We start from the raw sequence: 22,120 nt of genomic DNA on the forward strand, positions 1-22,120 counted from the left end.
ACCAGCTAAGCCACTGCACCCTCTTGAAAATGCTTTAAGGAACAGTTTGCCATATGGTGTTCAAGAGAAACCTGAGTTTTTCACTTTCATAATCATTTCTCAGTTCAGAAAACGCACTACTCAAATAGTTTAGACGAGGATACTGATCCTATTCATAAACACCTCATTGATATATTGCTTATCCTGTTCATAAATGTTTTAATTATGCCTTCTTTAAGAATGCATTACTTGATTTCAACTCTAGAATGATTTTTTATCTCTATTTTGCTCTTTGTCACTCTTTTTTCCCTTTTTCATTCAAAGCATTACTTTGAAAATCTTCACAATACCACGTTTTTTTGTTTTTCAATTTAAGATGACCCATTCTAATGTTCACAGAACAACACTTTTCTTTTTAAAATGTATTAAACATTTGCGTGATGAAAATAATTTTTACATGTAAGGACCAATAATAAGGTGCTGCTGAGATTTGAACTCAGGATTTCCTGTTTACGAGACAGGCGCTTTAACCACTTAGCCACAGCACCTATTTTAGTGATACAGAAGGGATCATTAATTTAGTATTGGTGATCAAATTCTGTGCCTGTGTTAAAGTCTCTTAATATGTATTCTAATGTTAAACAAGCAAGGATTCCTAATCTGTAAACAAGAATAGCTATGTTGTATTACAAAAGAACACATTTTAAACTCAATCCCATATTTTGAATAGTTCATAAATAAGTGTTTTACATATATTCATCAATATTGCTCAAATCTAGGGTTATATTTCATCTGCCTCTTGCTCATTGAAATACCTTTTTGATTTTTGCAATCACAGTATTGTTACTATAATATTGAAAACACTTTCAGTTTTTATTAGGTTTAAAAGGATCTGTTCAACCGAAAGATAAATCAGACTTTTCTAATTTAATTGAATCGCAGGACGACTTAATGAAAATAATTTTTTTATTTAAGAATGAGGAAAGCAAGGAACTGCTGAGATTTGAACTCAGGATCTCCTGTTTACTAGACAGGCGCTTTAACCAGCTAAGCCACAGCACCCTCTTGAAAATGCTTTAAGGAACAGTTTGCCATATGGTGTTCAAGAGAAACCTGAGTTTTTCACTTTCATAATCATTTCTCAGTTCAGAAAACGCACTACTCAAATAGTTTAGACGAGGATACTGATCCTATTCATAAACACCTCATTGATATATTGCTTATCCTGTTCATAAATGTTTTAATTATGCCTTCTTTAAGAATGCATTACTTGAATTCAACTCTAGAATGATTTTTTATGTCTATTTTTCTCTTTGTCACTCTTTTTTCCCTTTTTCATTCAAAGCATTACTTTGAAAATCTTCACAATACCACGTTTTTTAGTTTTTCAATTTAAGATGACCCATTCTAATGTTCACAGAACAACACTTTTCTTTTTAAAATGTATTAAACATTTGCGTGCTGAAAATTATTATTACATGTAAGGACCAATAATAAGGTGCTGCTGAGATTTGAACTCAGGATTTCCTGTTTATGAGACAGGCGCTTTAACCACTTAGCCACAGCAGCTATTTTAGTGATACAGAACGGATCATTAATTTAGTATTGGTGATCAAATTCTGTGCCTGTGTTAAAGTGTCTTAATATGTATTCTAATGTTAAACAAGCAAGGATTTCTAATCTGTAAACAAGAATAGCTATGTTGTATCACAAAAGAACACATTTTAAACTCAATCCCATATTTTGAATAGTTCATAAATAAGTGTTGTACATATATTCATCAATATTGCTCAAATCTAGGGTTATATTTCATCTGCCTCTTGCTCATTGAAATACCTTTCTGATTTTTGCAATCACAGTATTGTTACTATAATATTGAAAACACTTTCAGTTTTTATTAGGTTTAAGATGATCTGTTCAACCGAAAGATAAATCAGACTTTTCTAATTTAATTGAATCGCAGGACGACTTAATGAAAATAATTTTTTTATTTAAGAATGAGGAAAGCAAGGCACTGCTGAGATTTGAACTCAGGATCTCCTGTTTACTAGACAGGCGCTTTAACCAGCTAAGCCACAGCACCCTCTTGAAAATGCTTTAAGGAACAGTTTGCCATATGGTGTTCAAGAGAAACCTGAGTTTTTCACTTTCATAATCATTTCTCAGTTCAGAAAACGCACTACTCAAATAGTTTAGACGAGGATACTGATCCTATTCATAAACACCTCATTGATATATTGCTTATCCTGTTCATAAATGTTTTAATTATGCCTTCTTTAAGAATGCATTACTTGAATTCAACTCTAGAATGATTTTTTATGTCTATTTTTCTCTTTGTCACTCTTTTTTCCCTTTTTCATTCAAAGCATTACTTTGAAAATCTTCACAATACCACGTTTTTTAGTTTTTCAATTTAAGATGACCCATTCTAATGTTCACAGAACAACACTTTTCTTTTTAAAATGTATTAAACATTTGCGTGCTGAAAATTATTATTACATGTAAGGACCAATAATAAGGTGCTGCTGAGATTTGAACTCAGGATTTCCTGTTTATGAGACAGGCGCTTTAACCACTTAGCCACAGCAGCTATTTTAGTGATACAGAACGGATCATTAATTTAGTATTGGTGATCAAATTCTGTGCCTGTGTTAAAGTGTCTTAATATGTATTCTAATGTTAAACAAGCACAGATTTCTAATCTGTAAACAAGAATAGCTATGTTGTATCACAAAAGAACACATTTTAAACTCAATATCATATTTTGAATAGTTCATAAATAAGTGTTGTACATATATTCATCAATATTGCTCAAATCTAGGGTTATATTTCATCTGCCTCTTGCTCATTGAAATACCTTTCTGATTTTTGCAATCACAGTATTGTTACTATAATATTGAAAACACTTTCAGTTTTTATTAGGTTTAAGATGATCTGTTCCACCGAAAGATAAATCAGACTTTTCTAATTGAATTGAATCGCAGGATGACTTAATGAAAATAGTTTTTTATTTAAGAATGCGGAAAGCAAGGCACCTCTGAGATTTGAACTCAGGATCTCCGGTTTACTAGACAGGCGCTTTCACCATCTAAGCCACAGCACCCTCTTGAAAATGCTTTAAGGAACAGTTTGCCATATGGTGTTCAAGAGAATCCTGAGTTTTTCACTTTCATAATCATTTCTCAGTTCAGAAAACGCTCTACTCAACTACTTTAGACGAGGATACTGATCCTATTCATAAACACCTCATTGATATATTGCTTATCTTGTTCATAATGTTTTAATCATGCCTTCTTTAAGAATGCATTACTTGAATTCAACTCTAGAATGATTTTTTATCTCTATTTTGCTCTTTGTCACTTTTTTCTCCCTTTTTCATTCAAAGCATTACTTTGAAAATCTTCACAATACCACGTTTTTTTGTTTTTCAATTTAAGATGACCCATTCTAATGTTCACAGAACAACACTTTTCTTTTTAAAATATATTAAACATTTGCATGATGAAAATTATTTTTACATGTAAGGACCAATAATAAGGTGCTGCTGAGATTTGAACTCAGGATTTCCTGTTTACGAGACAGGCACTTTAACCACTTAGCCACAGCACCTAATTTAGTGATACAGAAGGGATCATTAATTTAGTATTGGTGATCAAATTCTGTGCCTGTGTTAAAGTGTCTTAATATGTATTCTAATGTTAAACAAGCAAGGAGTCCTAATCTGTAAACAAGAATACCTATGTTGTATTAAAAAAGAACACATTTTAAACTCAATCCCATATTTTGAATAGTTTATAAATAAGTGTTTTACAAATATTCATCAATATTGCTCAAATCTAGGGTCATATTTCATCTGCCTCTTGCTCATTGAAATACCTTTTTAATTTTGCAATCACAGTATTGTTACTATAATATTGAAAACACTTTCAGTTTTTATTAGGTTTAAGATGATCTGTTCAACCGAAAGATAAATCAGACTTTTCTAATTTAATTGAATCGCAGGACGACTTAATGAAAATAATTTTTTATTTAAGAATGAGGAAAGCAAGGGACTGCTGAGATTTGAACTCAGGATCTCCTGTTTACTAGACAGGCGCTTTAACCAGCTAAGCCACAGCACCCTCTTGAAAATGCTTTAAGGAACAGTTTGCCATATGGTGTTCAAGAGAAACCTGAGTTTTTCACTTTCATAATCATTTCTCAGTTCAGAAAACGCACTACTCAAATAGTTTAGACGAGAATACTGATCCTATTCATAAACACCTCATTGATATATTGCTTATCCTGTTCATAAATGTTTTAATCATGCCTTCTTTAAGAATGAATTACTTGAATTCAACTCTAGAATGATTTTTTATCTCTCTTTTGCTCTTTGTCACTCTTTTTTCCCTTTTTCATTCAAAGCATTACTTTGAAAATCTTCACAATACCACGTTTTTTTGTTTTTCAATTTAAGATGACCCATTCTAATGTTCACAGAACAACACTTTTCTTTTTAAAATGTATTAAACATTTGCGTGATGAAAATTATTTTTACATGTAAGGACCAATAATAAGGTGCTGCTGAGATTTGAACTCAGGATTTCCTGTTTACGAGACAGGCGCTTTAACCACTTAGCCACAGCACCTATTTTAGTGATACAGAAGGGATCATTAATTTAGTATTGGTGATCAAATTCTGTGCCTGTGTTAAAGTGTCTTAATATGTATTCTAATGTTAAACAAGCAAGGATTTCTAATCTGTAAACAAGAATAGCTATGTTGTATCACAAAAGAACACATTTTAAACTCAATCCCATATTTTGAATAGTTCATAAATAAGTGTTGTACATATATTCATCAATATTGCTCAAATCTAGGGTTATATTTCATCTGCCTCTTGCTCATTGAAATACCTTTCTGATTTTTGCAATCACAGTATTGTTACTATAATATTGAAAACTCTTTCAGTTTTTATTAGGTTTAAGATGATCTGTTCAACCGAAAGATAAATCAGACTTTTCTAATTTAATTGAATCGCAGGACGACTTAATGAAAATAATTTTTTTATTTAAGAATGAGGAAAGCAAGGCACTGCTGAGATTTGAACTCAGGATCTCCTGTTTACTAGACAGGCGCTTTAACCAGCTAAGCCACAGCACCCTCTTGAAAATGCTTTAAGGAACAGTTTGCCATATGGTGTTCAAGAGAAACCTGAGTTTTTCACTTTCATAATCATTTCTCAGTTCAGAAAACGCACTACTCAAATAGTTTAGACGAGGATACTGATCCTATTCATAAACACCTCATTGATATATTGCTTATCCTGTTCATAAATGTTTTAATTATGCCTTCTTTAAGAATGCATTACTTGAATTCAACTCTAGAATGATTTTTTATGTCTATTTTTCTCTTTGTCACTCTTTTTTCCCTTTTTCATTCAAAGCATTACTTTGAAAATCTTCACAATACCACGTTTTTTAGTTTTTCAATTTAAGATGACCCATTCTAATGTTCACAGAACAACACTATTCTTTTTAAAATGTATTAAACATTTGCGTGCTGAAAATTATTATTACATGTAAGGACCAATAATAAGGTGCTGATGAGATTTGAACTCAGGATTTCCTGTTTATGAGACAGGCGCTTTAACCACTTAGCCACAGCAGCTATTTTAGTGACACAGAACGGGTCATTAATTTAGTATTGGTGATCAAATTCTGTGCCTGTGTTAAAGTGTCTTAATATGTATTCTAATGTTAAACAAGCAAGGATTTCTAATCTGTAAACAAGAATAGCTATGTTGTATCACAAAAGAACACATTTTAAACTCAATCCCATATTTTGAATAGTTCATAAATAAGTGTTGTACATATATTCATCAATATTGCTCAAATCTAGGGTTATATTTCATCTGCCTCTTGCTCATTGAAATACCTTTCTGATTTTTGCAATCACAGTATTGTTACTATAATATTGAAAACACTTTCAGTTTTTATTAGGTTTAAGATGATCTGTTCAACCGAAAGATAAATCAGACTTTTCTAATTGAATTGAATCGCAGGATGACTTAATGAAAATAGTTTTTTATTTAAGAATGCGGAAAGCAAGGCACCTCTGAGATTTGAACTCAGGATCTCCGGTTTACTAGACAGGCGCTTTAACCATCTAAGCCACAGCACCCTCTTGAAAATGCTTTAAGGAACAGTTTGCCATATGGTGTTCAAGAGAATCCTGAGTTTTTCACTTTCATAATCATTTCTCAGTTCAGAAAACGCTCTACTCAACTACTTTAGACGAGGATACTGATCCTATTCATAAACACCTCATTGATATATTGCTTATCTTGTTCATAATGTTTTAATCATGCCTTCTTTAAGAATGCATTACTTGAATTCAACTCTAGAATGATTTTTTATCTCTATTTTGCTCTTTGTCACTTTTTTCTCCCTTTTTCATTCAAAGCATTACTTTGAAAATCTTCACAATACCACGTTTTTTTGTTTTTCAATTTAAGATGACCCATTCTAATGTTCACAGAACAACACTTTTCTTTTTAAAATATATTAAACATTTGCATGATGAAAATTATTTTTACATGTAAGGACCAATAATAAGGTGCTGCTGAGATTTGAACTCAGGATTTCCTGTTTACGAGACAGGCGCTTTAACCACTTAGCCACAGCACCTAATTTAGTGATACAGAAGGGATCATTAATTTAGTATTGGTGATCAAATTCTGTGCCTGTGTTAAAGTGTCTTAATATGTATTCTAATGTTAAACAAGCAAGGAGTCCTAATCTGTAAACAAGAATACCTATGTTGTATTAAAAAAGAACACATTTTAAACTCAATCCCATATTTTGATTAGTTCATAAATAAGTGTTTTACAAATATTCATCAATATTGCTCAAATCTAGGGTCATATTTCATCTGCCTCTTGCTCATTGAAATACCTTTTTGATTTTGCAATCACAGTATTGTTACTATAATATTGAAAACACTTTCAGTTCTTATTAGGTTTAAGATGATCTGTTCAACCGAAAGATAAATCAGACTTTTCTAATTGAATTGAATTGCAGGACGACTTAATGAAAATAGTTTTTTATATAAGAATGAGGAAAGCAAGGCACTGCTGAGATTTGAACTCAGGATCTCCTGTTTACTAGACAGGCGCTTTAAAGACCTAAGCCACAGCACCCTCTTGAAAATGCTTTAAGGAACAGTTTGCCATATGGTGTTCAAGAGAATCCTGAGTTTTTCACTTTCATAATCATTTCTCAGTTCAGAAAACGCTCTACTCAACTACTTTAGACGAGGATACTGATCCTATTCATAAACACCTCATTGATATATTGCTTATCTTGTTCATAAATGTTTTAATCATGCCTTCTTTAAGAATGCATTACTTGAATTCAACTCTAGAATGATTTTTTATCTCTATTTTGCTCTTTGTCACTCTTTTTTCCCTTTTTCATTCAAAACATTACTTTGAAAATCTTCACAACACCACGTTTTTTTGTTTTTCAATTTAAGATGACCCATTCTAATGTTCACAGAACAGTACTTTTCTTTTAAAACGTATTAAACATTTGCGTGATGAAAATTATTTTTACATGTAAGGACCAATAATAAGGTGCTGCTGATATTTGAACTCAGGATTTCCTGTTTACGAGACAGGCGCTTTAACCACTTAGCAACAGCACCTATTTTAGTGATACAGAAGGGATCATGAATTTAGTATTGGTGATCAAATTCTGTGCCTGTGTTAAAGTGTCTTAATATGTATTCTAATGTTAAACAAGCAAGGATTCCTAATCTGTAAACAAGAATAGCTATGTTGTATTACAAAAGAACACATTTTAAACTCAATCCCATATTTTGCATAGTTCATAAATAAGTGTTTTACATATGTTCATCAATATTGCTCAAATCTAGGGTTATATTTCATCTGCCTCTTGCTCATTGAAATACCTTTTTGATTTTTGCAATCACAGTATTGTTACTATAATATTGAAAACACTTTCAGTTTTTAATAGGTTTAAGATGATCTGTTCAACCGAAAAAAAAATCAGACTTTTCTAATTTAATTGAATCGCAGGACGACTTAATGAAAATAATTTTGTATTTAAGAATGAGGAAAGCAAGGCACTGCTGAGATTTGAACTCAGGATCTCCTGTTTACTAGACAGGCGCTTTAACCAGCTAAGCCACAGCACCCTCTTGAAAAAGTTTTAAGGAACAGTTTGCCATATGGTGTTCAAGAGAAACCTGAGTTTTTCACTTTCATAATCATTTCTCAGTTCAGAAAACGCACTACTCAAATAGTTTAGACGAGGATACTGATCCTATTGATAAACACCTCATTGATATATTGCTTATCCTGTTCATAAATGTTTTAATTATGCCTTCTTTAAGAATGCATTACTTGAATTCAACTCTAGAATGATTTTTTATCTCTATTTTGCTCTTTGTCACTGTTTTTTCCCTTTTTCATTCAAAGCATAACTTTGAAAATCTTCACAATACCATGTTTTTTTGTTTTTCAATTTAAGATGACCCATTCTAATGTTCACAGAACAATACTTTTCTTTTTAAAATGTTTTAAACATTTGCGTAATGAAAATTATTTTTACATGTAAGGACCAATAATAAGGTGCTGCTGAGATTTGAACTCAGGATTTCCTGTTTACGAGACAGGCGCTTTAACCACTTAGCTACAGCACCTACTTTAGAGATATAGAAGGGATCATTAATTTAGTATTGGTGATCAAATTCTGTGCCTGTGTTAAAGTGTCTTAATATGTATTCTAATGTTAAAAAAGCAAGGATTCCTAATCTGTAAACAAGAATAGCTATGTTGTATTAAAAAAGAACACATTTTAAACTCAATCCCATATTTTGAATAGTTTATGAATAAGTGTTTTATATATATTCATCAATATTGCTCAAATCTAGGGTTATATTTAATCTGCCTCTTGCTCATTGAAATACCTTTTTGATTTTGCAATCACAGTATTGTTACTATAATATTGAAAACACTTTCAGTTTTTATTAGGTTTAAGATGATCTGTTCAACCGATAGATAAATCAGACTTTTCTAATTTAATTGAATCGCAGGACGAATTAATGAAAATAGTTTTTTATTTAAGAATGAGGAAAGCAAGGCACTGCTGAGATTTGAACTCAGGATCTCCTGTTTACTAGACAGGCGCTTTAACCAGCTAAGCCACAGCACCCTCTTGAAAATGCTTTAAGGAACAGTTTGCCATATGGTGTTCAAGAGAAACCTGAGTTTTTCACTTTCATAATCATTTCTCAGTTCAGAAAACGCACTACTCAAATAGTTTAGACGAGGATACTGATCCTATTCATAAACATCTCATTGATATATTGCTTATCCTGTTCATAAATGTTTTAATTAGGCCTTCTTTAAGAATGCATTACTTGATTTCAACTCTAGAATGATTTTTTATCTCTATTTTGCTCTTTGTCACTCTTTTTTCCCTTTTTCATTCAAAGCATTACTTTGAAAATCTTCACAATACCACGTTTTTTTGTTTTTCAATTTAAGATGACCCATTCTAATGTTCACAGAACAACACTTTTCTTTTTAAAATGTATTAAACATTTGCGTGATGAAAATAATTTTTACATGTAAGGACCAATAATAAGGTGCTGCTGAGATTTGAACTCAGGATTTACTGTTTACGAGACAGGCGCTTTAACCACTTAGCCACAGCACCTATTTTAGTGATACAGAAGGGATCATTAATTTAGTATTGGTGATCAAATTCTGTGCCTGTGTTAAAGTGTCTTAATATGTATTCTAATGTTAAACAAGCAAGGATTCCTAATCTGTAAACAAGAATAGCTATGTTGTATTACAAAAGAACACATTTTAAACTCAATCCCATATTTTGAATAGTTCATAAATAAGTGTTTTACATATATTCATCAAAATTGCTCAAATCTAGGGTTATATTTCATCTGCCTCTTGCTCATTGAAATACATTTTTGATTTTTGCAATCACAGTATTGTTACTATAATATTGAAAACACTTTCAGTTTTTATTAGGTTTAAAAGGATCTGTTCAACCGAAAGATAAATCAGACTTTTCTAATTTAATTGAATCGCAGGACGACTTAATGAAAATATTTTTTTTAATTAAGAATGAGGAAAGCAAGGCACTGCTGAGATTTGAACTCAGGATCTCCTGTTTACTAGACAGGCGCTTTAACCAGCTAAGCCACAGCACCCTCTTGAAAATGCTTTAAGGAACAGTTTGCCATATGGTGTTCAAGAGAAACCTGAGTTTTTCACTTTCATAATCATTTCTCAGTTCAGAAAACGCACTACTCAAATAGTTTAGACGAGGATACTGATCCTATTCATAAACACCTCATTGATATATTGCTTATCCTGTTCATAAATGTTTTAATTATGCCTTCTTTAAGTATGCATTACTTGAATTCAACTCTAGAATGATTTTTTATGTCTATTTTTCTCTTTGTCACTCTTTTTTCCCTTTTTCATTCAAAGCATTACTTTGAAAATCTTCACAATACCACGTTTTTTAGTTTTTCAATTTAAGATGACCCATTCTAATGTTCACAGAACAACACTTTTCTTTTTAAAATGTATTAAACATTTGCGTGCTGAAAATTATTATTACATGTAAGGACCAATAATAAGGTGCTGCTGAGATTTGAACTCAGGATTTCCTGTTTATGAGACAGGCGCTTTAACCACTTAGCCACAGCAGCTATTTTAGTGATACAGAACGGATCATTAATTTAGTATTGGTGATCAAATTCTGTGCCTGTGTTAAAGTGTCTTAATATGTATTCTAATGTTAAACAAGCAAGGATTTCTAATCTGTAAACAAGAATAGCTATGTTGTATCACAAAAGAACACATTTTAAACTCAATCCCATATTTTGAATAGTTCATAAATAAGTGTTGTACATATATTCATCAATATTGCTCAAATCTAGGGTTATATTTCATCTGCCTCTTGCTCATTGAAATACCTTTCTGATTTTTGCAATCACAGTATTGTTACTATAATATTGAAAACACTTTCAGTTTTTATTAGGTTTAAGATGATCTGTTCAACCGAAAGATAAAACAGACTTTTCTAATTTAATTGAATCGCAGGACGACTTAATGAAAATAATTTTTTTATTTAAGAATGAGGAAAGCAAGGCACTGCTGAGATTTGAACTCAGGATCTCTTGTTTACTAGACAGGCGCTTTAACCAGCTAAGCCACAGCACCCTCTTGAAAATGCTTTAAGGAACAGTTTGCCATATGGTGTTCAAGAGAAACCTGAGTTTTTCATTTTCATAATCATTTCTCAGTTCAGAAAACGCACTACTCAAATAGTTTAGACGAGGATACTGATCCTATTCATAAACACCTCATTGATATATTGCTTATCCTGTTCATAAATGTTTTAATTATGCCTTCTTTAAGAATGCATTACTTGAATTCAACTCTAGAATGATTTTTTATGTCTATTTTTCTCTTTGTCACTCTTTTTTCCCTTTTTCATTCAAAGCATTACTTTGAAAATCTTCACAATACCACGTTTTTTAGTTTTTCAATTTAAGATGACCCATTCTAATGTTCACAGAACAACACTTTTCTTTTTAAAATGTATTAAACATTTGCGTGCTGAAAATTATTATTACATGTAAGGACCAATAATAAGGTGCTGCTGAGATTTGAACTCAGGATTTCCTGTTTATGAGACAGGCGCTTTAACCACTTAGCCACAGCAGCTATTTTAGTTATACAGAACGGATCATTAATTTAGTATTGGTGATCAAATTCTGTGCCTGTGTTAAAGTGTCTTAATATGTATTCTAATGTTAAACAAGCACGGATTTCTAATCTGTAAACAAGAATAGCTATGTTGTATCACAAAAGAACACATTTTAAACTCAATCCCATATTTTGAATAGTTCATAAATAAGTGTTGTACATATATTCATCAATATTGCTCAAATCTAGGGTTATATTTCATCTGCCTCTTGCTCATTGAAATACCTTTCTGATTTTTGCAATCACAGTATTGTTACTATAATATTGAAAACACTTTCAGTTTTTATTAGGTTTAAGATGATCTGTTCAACCGAAAGATAAATCAGACTTTTCTAATTGAATTGAATCGCAGGATGACTTAATGAAAATAGTTTTATATTTAAGAATGCGGAAAGCAAGGCACCTCTGAGATTTGAACTCAGGATCTCCGGTTTACTAGACAGGCGCTTTCACCATCTAAGCCACAGCACCCTCTTGAAAATGCTTTAAGGAACAGTTTGCCATATGGTGTTCAAGAGAATCCTGAGTTTTTCACTTTCATAATCATTTCTCAGTTCAGAAAACGCTCTACTCAAATACTTTAGACGAGGATACTGATCCTATTCATAAACACCTCATTGATATATTGCTTATCTTGTTCATAATGTTTTAATCATGCCTTCTTTAAGAATGCATTACTTGAATTCAACTCTAGAATGATTTTTTATCTCTATTTTGCTCTTTGTCACTTTTTTCTCCCTTTTTCATTCAAAGCATTACTTTGAAAATCTTCACAATACCACGTTTTTTTGTTTTTCAATTTAAGATGACCCATTCTAATGTTCACAGAACAGTACTTTTCTTTTAAAACATATTAAACATTTGCGTGATGAAAATTATTTTTACATGTAAGGACCAATAATAAGGTGCTGCTGATATTTGAACTCAGGATTTCCTGTTTACGAGACAGGCGCTTTAACCACTTAGCAACAGCACCTATTTTAGTGATACAGAAGGGATCATGAATTTAGTATTGGTGATCAAATTCTGTGCCTGTGTTAAAGTGTCTTAATATGTATTCTAATGTTAAACAAGCAAGGATTCCTAATCTGTAAACAAGAATAGCTATGTTGTATTACAAAAGAACACATTTTAAACTCAATCCCATATTTTGCATAGTTCATAAATAAGTGTTTTACATATGTTCATCAATATTGCTCAAATCTAGGGTTATATTTCATCTGCCTCTTGCTCATTGAAATACCTTTTTGATTTTTGCAATCACAGTATTGTTACTATAATATTGAAAACACTTTCAGTTTTTAATAGGTTTAAGATGATCTGTTCAACCGAAAAAAAAATCAGACTTTTCTAATTTAATTGAATCGCAGGACGACTTAATGAAAATAATTTTGTATTTAAGAATGAGGAAAGCAAGGCACTGCTGAGATTTGAACTCAGGATCTCCTGTTTACTAGACAGGCGCTTTAACCAGCTAAGCCACAGCACCCTCTTGAAAAAGTTTTAAGGAACAGTTTGCCATATGGTGTTCAAGAGAAACCTGAGTTTTTCACTTTCATAATCATTTCTCAGTTCAGAAAACGCACTACTCAAATAGTTTAGACGAGGATACTGATCCTATTGATAAACACCTCATTGATATATTGCTTATCCTGTTCATAAATGTTTTAATTATGCCTTCTTTAAGAATGCATTACTTGAATTCAACTCTAGAATGATTTTTTATCTCTATTTTGCTCTTTGTCACTGTTTTTTCCCTTTTTCATTCAAAGCATAACTTTGAAAATCTTCACAATACCATGTTTTTTTGTTTTTCAATTTAAGATGACCCATTCTAATGTTCACAGAACAATACTTTTCTTTTTAAAATGTTTTAAACATTTGCGTAATGAAAATTATTTTTACATGTAAGGACCAATAATAAGGTGCTGCTGAGATTTGAACTCAGGATTTCCTGTTTACGAGACAAGCGCTTTAACCACTTAGCTACAGCACCTACTTTAGAGATATAGAAGGGATCATTAATTTAGTATTGGTGATCAAATTCTGTGCCTGTGTTAAAGTGTCTTAATATGTATTCTAATGTTAAAAAAGCAAGGATTCCTAATCTGTAAACAAGAATAGCTATGTTGTATTAAAAAAGAACACATTTTAAACTCAATCCCATATTTTGAATAGTTTATGAATAAGTGTTTTATATATATTCATCAATATTGCTCAAATCTAGGGTTATATTTAATCTGCCTCTTGCTCATTGAAATACCTTTTTGATTTTGCAATCACAGTATTGTTACTATAATATTGAAAACACTTTCAGTTTTTATTAGGTTTAAGATGATCTGTTCAACCGATAGATAAATCAGACTTTTCTAATTTAATTGAATCGCAGGACGAATTAATGAAAATAGTTTTTTATTTAAGAATGAGGAAAGCAAGGCACTGCTGAGATTGAACTCAGGATCTCCTGTTTACTAGACAGGCGCTTTAACCAGCTAAGCCACAGCACCCTCTTGAAAATGCTTTAAGGAACAGTTTGCCATATGGTGTTCAAGAGAAACCTGAGTTTTTCACTTTCATAATCATTTCTCAGTTCAGAAAACGCACTACTCAAATAGTTTAGACGAGGATACTGATCCTATTCATAAACATCTCATTGATATATTGCTTATCCTGTTCATAAATGTTTTAATTAGGCCTTCTTTAAGAATGCATTACTTGATTTCAACTCTAGAATGATTTTTTATCTCTATTTTGCTCTTTGTCACTCTTTTTTCCCTTTTTCATTCAAAGCATTACTTTGAAAATCTTCACAATACCACGTTTTTTTGTTTTTCAATTTAAGATGACCCATTCTAATGTTCACAGAACAACACTTTTCTTTTTAAAATGTATTAAACATTTGCGTGATGAAAATAATTTTTACATGTAAGGACCAATAATAAGGTGCTGCTGAGATTTGAACTCAGGATTTACTGTTTACGAGACAGGCGCTTTAACCACTTAGCCACAGCACCTATTTTAGTGATACAGAAGGGATCATTAATTTAGTATTGGTGATCAAATTCTGTGCCTGTGTTAAAGTGTCTTAATATGTATTCTAATGTTAAACAAGCAAGGATTCCTAATCTGTAAACAAGAATAGCTATGTTGTATTACAAAAGAACACATTTTAAACTCAATCCCATATTTTGAATAGTTCATAAATAAGTGTTTTACATATATTCATCAAAATTGCTCAAATCTAGGGTTATATTTCATCTGCCTCTTGCTCATTGAAATACCTTTTTGATTTTTGCAATCACAGTATTGTTACTATAATATTGAAAACACTTTCAGTTTTTATTAGGTTTAAAAGGATCTGTTCAACCGAAAGATAAATCACACTTTTCTAATTTAATTGAATCGCAGGACGACTTAATGAAAATATTTTTTTTATTTAAGAATGAGGAAAGCAAGGCACTGCTGAGATTTGAACTCAGGATCTCCTGTTTACTAGACAGGCACTTTAACCAGCTAAGCCACAGCACCCTCTTGAAAATGCTTTAAGGAACAGTTTGCCATATGGTGTTCAAGAGAAACCTGAGTTTTTCACTTTCATAATCATTTCTCAGTTCAGAAAACGCACTACTCAAATAGTTTAGACGAGGATACTGATCCTATTCATAAACACCTCATTGATATATTGCTTATCCTGTTCATAAATGTTTTAATTATGCCTTCTTTAAGTATGCATTACTTGAATTCAACTCTAGAATGATTTTTTATGTCTATTTTTCTCTTTGTCACTCTTTTTTCCCTTTTTCATTCAAAGCATTACTTTGAAAATCTTCACAATACCACGTTTTTTAGTTTTTCAATTTAAGATGACCCATTCTAATGTTCACAGAACAACACTTTTCTTTTTAAAATGTATTAAACATTTGCGTGCTGAAAATTATTATTACATGTAAGGACCAATAATAAGGTGCTGCTGAGATTTGAACTCAGGATTTCCTGTTTATGAGACAGGCGCTTTAACCACTTAGCCACAGCAGCTATTTTAGTGATACAGAACGGATCATTAATTTAGTATTGGTGATCAAATTCTGTGCCTGTGTTAAAGTGTCTTAATATGTATTCTAATGTTAAACAAGCAAGGATTTCTAATCTGTAAACAAGAATAGCTATGTTGTATCACAAAAGAACACATTTTAAACTCAATCCCATATTTTGAATAGTTCATAAATAAGTGTTGTACATATATTCATCAATATTGCTCAAATCTAGGGTTATATTTCATCTGCCTCTTGCTCATTGAAATACCTTTCTGATTTTTGCAATCACAGTATTGTTACTATAATATTGAAAACACTTTCAGTTTTTATTAGGTTTAAGATGATCTGTTCAACCGAAAGATAAATCAGACTTTTCTAATTTAATTGAATCGCAGGACGACTTAATGAAAATAATTTTTTTATTTAAGAATGAGGAAAGCAAGGCACTGCTGAGATTTGAACTCAGGATCTCTTGTTTACTAGACAGGCGCTTTAACCAGCTAAGCCACAGCACCCTCTTGAAAATGCTTTAAGGAACAGTTTGCCATATGGTGTTCAAGAGAAACCTGAGTTTTTCATTTTCATAATCATTTCTCAGTTCAGAAAACGCACTACTCAAATAGTTTAGACGAGGATACTGATCCTATTCATAAACACCTCATTGATATATTGCTTATCCTGTTCATAAATGTTTTAATTATGCCTTCTTTAAGAATGCATTACTTGAATTCAACTCTAGAATGATTTTTTATGTCTATTTTTCTCTTTGTCACTCTTTTTTCCCTTTTTCATTCAAAGCATTACTTTGAAAATCTTCACAATACCACGTTTTTTAGTTTTTCAATTTAAGATGACCCATTCTAATGTTCACAGAACAACACTTTTCTTTTTAAAATGTATTAAACATTTGCGTGCTGAAAATTATTATTACATGTAAGGACCAATAAAAGGTGCTGCTGAGATTTGAACTCAGGATTTCCTGTTTATGAGACAGGCGCTTTAACCACTTAGCCACAGCAGCTATTTTAGTTATACAGAACGGATCATTAATTTAGTATTGGTGATCAAATTCTGTGCCTGTGTTAAAGTGTCTTAATATGTATTCTAATGTTAAACAAGCACGGATTTCTAATCTGTAAACAAGAATAGCTATGTTGTATCACAAAAGAACACATTTTAAACTCAATCCCATATTTTGAATAGTTCATAAATAAGTGTTGTACATATATTCATCAATATTGCTCAAATCTAGGGTTATATTTCATCTGCCTCTTGCTCATTGAAATACCTTTCTGATTTTTGCAATCACAGTATTGTTACTATAATATTGAAAACACTTTCAGTTTTTATTAGGTTTAAGATGATCTGTTCAACCGAAAGATAAATCAGACTTTTCTAATTGAATTGAATCGCAGGATGACTTAATGAAAATAGTTTTATATTTAAGAATGCGGAAAGCAAGGCACCTCTGAGATTTGAACTCAGGATCTCCGGTTTACTAGACAGGCGCTTTCACCATCTAAGCCACAGCACCCTCTTGAAAATGCTTTAAGGAACAGTTTGCCATATGGTGTTCAAGAGAATCCTGAGTTTTTCACTTTCATAATCATTTCTCAGTTCAGAAAACGCTCTACTCAACTACTTTAGACGAGGATACTGATCCTATTCATAAACACCTCATTGATATATTGCTTATCTTGTTCATAATGTTTTAATCATGCCTTCTTTAAGAATGCATTACTTGAATTCAACTCTAGAATGATTTTTTATCTCTATTTTGCTCTTTGTCACTTTTTTCTCCCTTTTTCATTCAAAGCATTACTTTGAAAATCTTCACAATACCACGTTTTTTTGTTTTTCAATTTAAGATGACCCATTCTAATGTTCACAGAACAACACTTTTCTTTTTAAAATATATTAAACATTTGCATGATGAAAATTATTTTTACATGTAAGGACCAATAATAAGGTGCTGCTGAGATTTGAACTCAGGATTTCCTGTTTATGAGACAGGCGCTTTAACCACTTAGCCACAGCACCTAATTTAGTGATACAGAAGGGATCATTAATTTAGTATTGGTGATCAAATTCTGTGCCTGTGTTAAAGTGTCTTAATATGTATTCTAATGTTAAACAAGCAAGGAGTCCTAATCTGTAAACAAGAATACCTATGTTGTATTAAAAAAGAACACATTTTAAACTCAATCCCATATTTTGAATAGTTTATAAATAAGTGCTTTACAAATATTCATCAATATTGCTCAAATCTAGGGTCATATTTCATCTGCCTCTTGCTCATTGAAATACCTTTTTAATTTTGCAATCACAGTATTGTTACTATAATATTGAAAACACTTTCAGTTTTTATTAGGTTTAAGATGATCTGTTCAACCGAAAGATAAATCAGACTTTTCTAATTTAATTGAATCGCAGGACGACTTAATGAAAATAATTTTTTATTTAAGAATGAGGAAAGCAAGGGACTGCTGAGATTTGAACTCAGGATCTCCTGTTTACTAGACAGGCGCTTTAACCAGCTAAGCCACAGCACCCTCTTGAAAATGCTTTAAGGAACAGTTTGCCATATGGTGTTCAAGAGACTCCTGAGTTTTTCACTTTCATAATCATTTCTCAGTTCAGAAAACGCTCTACTCAACTACTTTAGACGAGGATACTGATCCTATTGATAAACACCTCATTGATATATTGCTTATCCTGTTCATAAATGTTTTAATTATGCCTTCTTTAAGAATGCTTTACTTGATTTCAACTCTAGAATGATTTTTTATTTCTATTTTGCTCTTTGTCACTCTTTTTTCCGTTTTTCATTCAAAGCATTACTTTGAAAATCTTCACAATACCATGTTTTTTAGTTTTTCAATTTAAGATGACCCATTCTAATGTTCACAGAACAGCACTTTTCTTTTTAAAATGTATTAAACATTTGCGTGATGAAAATAATTTTTACATGTAAGGACCAATAATAAGGTGCTGCTGAGATTTGAACTCAAGATTTCCTGTTTACGAGACAGGCGCTTTAACCACTTAGCCACAGCACCTATTTTAGGGATACAGAAGGGATCATTAATTTAGTATTGGTGATCAAATTCTGTGCCTGTGTTAAAGTGTCTTAATATGTATTCTAATGTTAAACAAGCAAGGATTCCTAATCTGTAAACAAGAATAGCTATGTTGTATTACCAAAAGAACACATTTTAAACTCAATCCCATATTTTGAATAGTTCATAAATAAGTGTTTTACATATATTCATCAATATTGCTCAAATCTAGGGTTATATTTCATCTGCCTCTCGCTCATTGAAATACCTTTTTGATTTTTGCAATCACAGTATTGTTACTATAATATTGAAAACACTTTCAGTTTTTATTAGGTTTAAGATGATCTGTTCAACCGAAAGATAAATCAGACTTTTCTAATTTAATTGAATCGCAGGATGACTTAATGAAAATAATTTTTTATTTAAGAATGAGGAAAGCAAGGCACTGCTACGATTTGAACTCAGGATCTCCTGTTTACTAGACAGGTGCTTTAACCAGCTAAGCCACAGCACCCTTTTGAAAATGCTTTAAGGAACAGTTTGCCATATGGTGTTCAAGAGAATCCTGAGTTTTTCACTTTCATAATCATTTCTCAGTTCAGAAAACGCACTACTCAAATAGTTTAGACGAGAATACTGATCCTATTCATAAACACCTCATTGATATATTGCTTATCCTGTTCATAAATGTTTTAATCATGCCTTCTTTAAGAATGCATTACTTGAATTCAACTCTAGAATGATTTTTTATCTCTCTTTTGCTCTTTGTCACTCTTTTTTCCCCTTTTCATTCAAAGCATTACTTTGAAAATCTTAACAATACCACGTTTTTTTGTTTTTCAATTTAAGATGACCCATTCTAATGTTCACTGAACAACACTTTTCTTTTTAAAATGTATTAAACATTTGCGTGATGAAAATTATTTTTACGTGTAAGGACCAATAATACGGTGCTGCTGAGATTTGAACTCAGGATTTCCTGGTTACGAGACAGGTGCTTTAACCACTTAGCCACAGCACCTATTTTAGTGATACAGAAGGGATCATTCATTTAGTATTGGTGATCAAATTCTGTGCCTGTGTTAAAGTGTCTTAATAAGTATTCTAATGTTAAACAAGCAAGGATTCCTAATCTGTAAACAAGAATAGCTATGTTGTATTAAAAAAGAACACATTTTAAACTCAATCCCATATTTTGAATAGTTCATAAATAAGTGTTTTACATATATTCATCAATATTGCTCAAATCTAGGGTTATATTTCATCTGCCTCTTGCTCATTGAAATACCTTTTTGATTTTTGCAATCACAGTATTGTTACTATAATATTGAAAACACTTTCAGTTTTTATTAGGTTTAAGATGATCTGTTCAACCGAAAAATAAATCAGACTTTTCTAATTTAATTGAATCGCAGGACGAATTAATGAAAATAGTTTTTTATTTAAGAATGAGGAAAGCAAGGGACTGCTGAAATTTGAACTCAGGATCTCCTGTTTACTAGACAGGTGATTTAACCAGCTAAGCCACAGCACCCTCTTGAACATGCTTTAAGGAACAGTTTGCCATATGGTGTTCAAGAGAATCCTGAGTTTTTCACTTTCATAATCATTTCTCAGTTCAGAAAACGCTCTACTCAAATAGTTTAGACGAGGATACTGATCCTATTCATAAACACCTCATTGATATATTGCTTATCCTGTTCATAAATGTTTTAATTATGCCTTCTTTAAGAATGCATTACTTGATTTCAACTCTAGAATGATTTTTCATCTCTATTTTGCTCTTTGTCACTCTTTTTTCCCTTTTTCATTCAAAGCATTACTTTGAAAATCTTCACAATACCACGTTTTTTAGTTTTTCAATTTAAGATGACCCATTCTAATGTTCACAGAACAACACTTTTCTTTTTAAAATGTATTAAACATTTGCGTGATGAAAATTATTTTTACATGTAAGGACCAATAATAAGGTGCTGCAGAGATTTGAACTCAGGATTTCCTGTTTACGAGACAGGCGCTTTAACCACTTAGCCACAGCACCTACTTTAGTGCTACAGAAGGGATCATTAATTTAGTATTGGTGATCAACTTCTGTGCCTGTGTTAAAGTGTCTTAATATGTATTCTAATGTTAAACAAGCAAGGATTCCTAATCTGTAAACAAGAATAGCTATGTTGTATTAAAAAAGAACACATTTTAAACTCAATCCCATATTTTGAATAGTTTATAAATAAGTGTTTTACATATATTCATCAATATTGCTCAAATCTAGGGTTATATTTCATCTGCCTCTTGCTCATTGAAATACCTTTTTGATTTTTGCAATCACAGTATTGTTACTATAATATTGAAAACACTTTCAGTTTTTATTAGGTTTAAGATGATCTGTTCCACCAAAAGATAAATCGAACTTTTCTAATTGAATTGAATCGCAGGACGACTTAATGAAAATAGTTTTTTATTTAAGAATGAGGAAAGCAAGGCACTGCTGAGATTTGAACTCAGGATCTCCTGTTTACTAGACAGGTGCTTTAACCAGCTAAGCCACAGCACCCTTTTGAATATGCTTTAAGGAACAGTTTGCCATATGGTGTTCAAGAGAAACCTGAGTTTTTCACTTTCATAATCATTTCTCAGTTCAGAAAACGCACTACTCAAATAGTTTAGACGAGGATACTGATCCTATTGATAAACACCTCATTGATATATTGCTTATCCTGTTCATAAATGTTTTAATTATGCCTTCTTTAAGAATGCATTACTCGAATTCAACTCTAGAATGATTTTTTATCTCTATTTTGCTCTTTGTAACTCTTTTTTCCCTTTTTCATTCAAAGCATTACTTTGAAAATCTTCACAATACCACGTTTTTTGTTTTTCAATTTAAGATGACCCATTCTAATGTTCACAGAACAACATTTTTCTTTTTAAAATGTATTAAACATTTGCGTGATGAAAATTATTTTTACATGTAAGGACCAATAATAAGGTGCTGCTGAGATTTGAACTCAGGATTTCCTGTTTACGAGACAGGCGCTTTAACCACTTAGCCACAGCACCTATTTTAGTGATACAGAAGGGATCATTAATTTAGTATTGGTGATCAAATTCTGTGCCTGTGTTAAAGTGTCTTAATATGTATTCTAATGTTAAACAAGCAAGGATTCCTAATCTGTAAACAAGAATAGCTATGTTGTATTAAAAAAGAACACATTTTAAACTCAATCCCATATTTTGAA

The 22,120-nt window shown here is 31.6% G+C and overlaps 21 non-coding genes across 21 annotated transcripts; all 21 read right to left on the reverse strand.

The window, feature by feature from the left end:
- Positions 1-454: 454 nt before the first annotated feature.
- TRNAT-CGU (transfer RNA threonine (anticodon CGU)) lies at positions 455-527 on the reverse strand. The gene has a single exon. It is a non-coding gene; the product is annotated as a tRNA-Thr (tRNA).
- A 440-nt stretch (positions 528-967) lies between these two features.
- TRNAT-AGU (transfer RNA threonine (anticodon AGU)) lies at positions 968-1,041 on the reverse strand. The gene has a single exon. It is a non-coding gene; the product is annotated as a tRNA-Thr (tRNA).
- A 947-nt stretch (positions 1,042-1,988) lies between these two features.
- TRNAT-AGU (transfer RNA threonine (anticodon AGU)) lies at positions 1,989-2,062 on the reverse strand. Its single transcript has one exon. It is a non-coding gene; the product is annotated as a tRNA-Thr (tRNA).
- Positions 2,063-3,515: 1,453 nt separating this feature from the next.
- TRNAT-CGU (transfer RNA threonine (anticodon CGU)) lies at positions 3,516-3,588 on the reverse strand. Its single transcript has one exon. It is a non-coding gene; the product is annotated as a tRNA-Thr (tRNA).
- A 946-nt stretch (positions 3,589-4,534) lies between these two features.
- On the reverse strand, positions 4,535-4,607 carry TRNAT-CGU (transfer RNA threonine (anticodon CGU)). Its single transcript has one exon. It is a non-coding gene; the product is annotated as a tRNA-Thr (tRNA).
- Positions 4,608-5,047: 440 nt separating this feature from the next.
- TRNAT-AGU (transfer RNA threonine (anticodon AGU)) lies at positions 5,048-5,121 on the reverse strand. Its single transcript has one exon. It is a non-coding gene; the product is annotated as a tRNA-Thr (tRNA).
- Positions 5,122-6,574: 1,453 nt separating this feature from the next.
- TRNAT-CGU (transfer RNA threonine (anticodon CGU)) lies at positions 6,575-6,647 on the reverse strand. Its single transcript has one exon. It is a non-coding gene; the product is annotated as a tRNA-Thr (tRNA).
- A 1,457-nt stretch (positions 6,648-8,104) lies between these two features.
- Positions 8,105-8,178, reverse strand: TRNAT-AGU (transfer RNA threonine (anticodon AGU)). Its single transcript has one exon. It is a non-coding gene; the product is annotated as a tRNA-Thr (tRNA).
- Positions 8,179-8,612: 434 nt separating this feature from the next.
- On the reverse strand, positions 8,613-8,685 carry TRNAT-CGU (transfer RNA threonine (anticodon CGU)). Its single transcript has one exon. It is a non-coding gene; the product is annotated as a tRNA-Thr (tRNA).
- Positions 8,686-9,123: 438 nt separating this feature from the next.
- Positions 9,124-9,197, reverse strand: TRNAT-AGU (transfer RNA threonine (anticodon AGU)). The gene has a single exon. It is a non-coding gene; the product is annotated as a tRNA-Thr (tRNA).
- Positions 9,198-9,631: 434 nt separating this feature from the next.
- TRNAT-CGU (transfer RNA threonine (anticodon CGU)) lies at positions 9,632-9,704 on the reverse strand. The gene has a single exon. It is a non-coding gene; the product is annotated as a tRNA-Thr (tRNA).
- A 440-nt stretch (positions 9,705-10,144) lies between these two features.
- TRNAT-AGU (transfer RNA threonine (anticodon AGU)) lies at positions 10,145-10,218 on the reverse strand. Its single transcript has one exon. It is a non-coding gene; the product is annotated as a tRNA-Thr (tRNA).
- A 2,985-nt stretch (positions 10,219-13,203) lies between these two features.
- Positions 13,204-13,277, reverse strand: TRNAT-AGU (transfer RNA threonine (anticodon AGU)). The gene has a single exon. It is a non-coding gene; the product is annotated as a tRNA-Thr (tRNA).
- A 434-nt stretch (positions 13,278-13,711) lies between these two features.
- Positions 13,712-13,784, reverse strand: TRNAT-CGU (transfer RNA threonine (anticodon CGU)). The gene has a single exon. It is a non-coding gene; the product is annotated as a tRNA-Thr (tRNA).
- A 945-nt stretch (positions 13,785-14,729) lies between these two features.
- TRNAT-CGU (transfer RNA threonine (anticodon CGU)) lies at positions 14,730-14,802 on the reverse strand. Its single transcript has one exon. It is a non-coding gene; the product is annotated as a tRNA-Thr (tRNA).
- A 440-nt stretch (positions 14,803-15,242) lies between these two features.
- On the reverse strand, positions 15,243-15,316 carry TRNAT-AGU (transfer RNA threonine (anticodon AGU)). The gene has a single exon. It is a non-coding gene; the product is annotated as a tRNA-Thr (tRNA).
- A 3,492-nt stretch (positions 15,317-18,808) lies between these two features.
- Positions 18,809-18,881, reverse strand: TRNAT-CGU (transfer RNA threonine (anticodon CGU)). Its single transcript has one exon. It is a non-coding gene; the product is annotated as a tRNA-Thr (tRNA).
- A 948-nt stretch (positions 18,882-19,829) lies between these two features.
- TRNAT-CGU (transfer RNA threonine (anticodon CGU)) lies at positions 19,830-19,902 on the reverse strand. The gene has a single exon. It is a non-coding gene; the product is annotated as a tRNA-Thr (tRNA).
- Positions 19,903-20,849: 947 nt separating this feature from the next.
- On the reverse strand, positions 20,850-20,922 carry TRNAT-CGU (transfer RNA threonine (anticodon CGU)). Its single transcript has one exon. It is a non-coding gene; the product is annotated as a tRNA-Thr (tRNA).
- A 439-nt stretch (positions 20,923-21,361) lies between these two features.
- On the reverse strand, positions 21,362-21,435 carry TRNAT-AGU (transfer RNA threonine (anticodon AGU)). The gene has a single exon. It is a non-coding gene; the product is annotated as a tRNA-Thr (tRNA).
- A 433-nt stretch (positions 21,436-21,868) lies between these two features.
- Positions 21,869-21,941, reverse strand: TRNAT-CGU (transfer RNA threonine (anticodon CGU)). The gene has a single exon. It is a non-coding gene; the product is annotated as a tRNA-Thr (tRNA).
- Between the last annotated feature and the right edge of the window lie 179 nt (positions 21,942-22,120).

This window comes from Triturus cristatus, chromosome 8 (genome assembly GCF_964204655.1).
Source record: "Triturus cristatus chromosome 8, aTriCri1.1, whole genome shotgun sequence".
NCBI classification, from domain to species: Eukaryota; Metazoa; Chordata; class Amphibia; order Caudata; family Salamandridae; genus Triturus; species Triturus cristatus.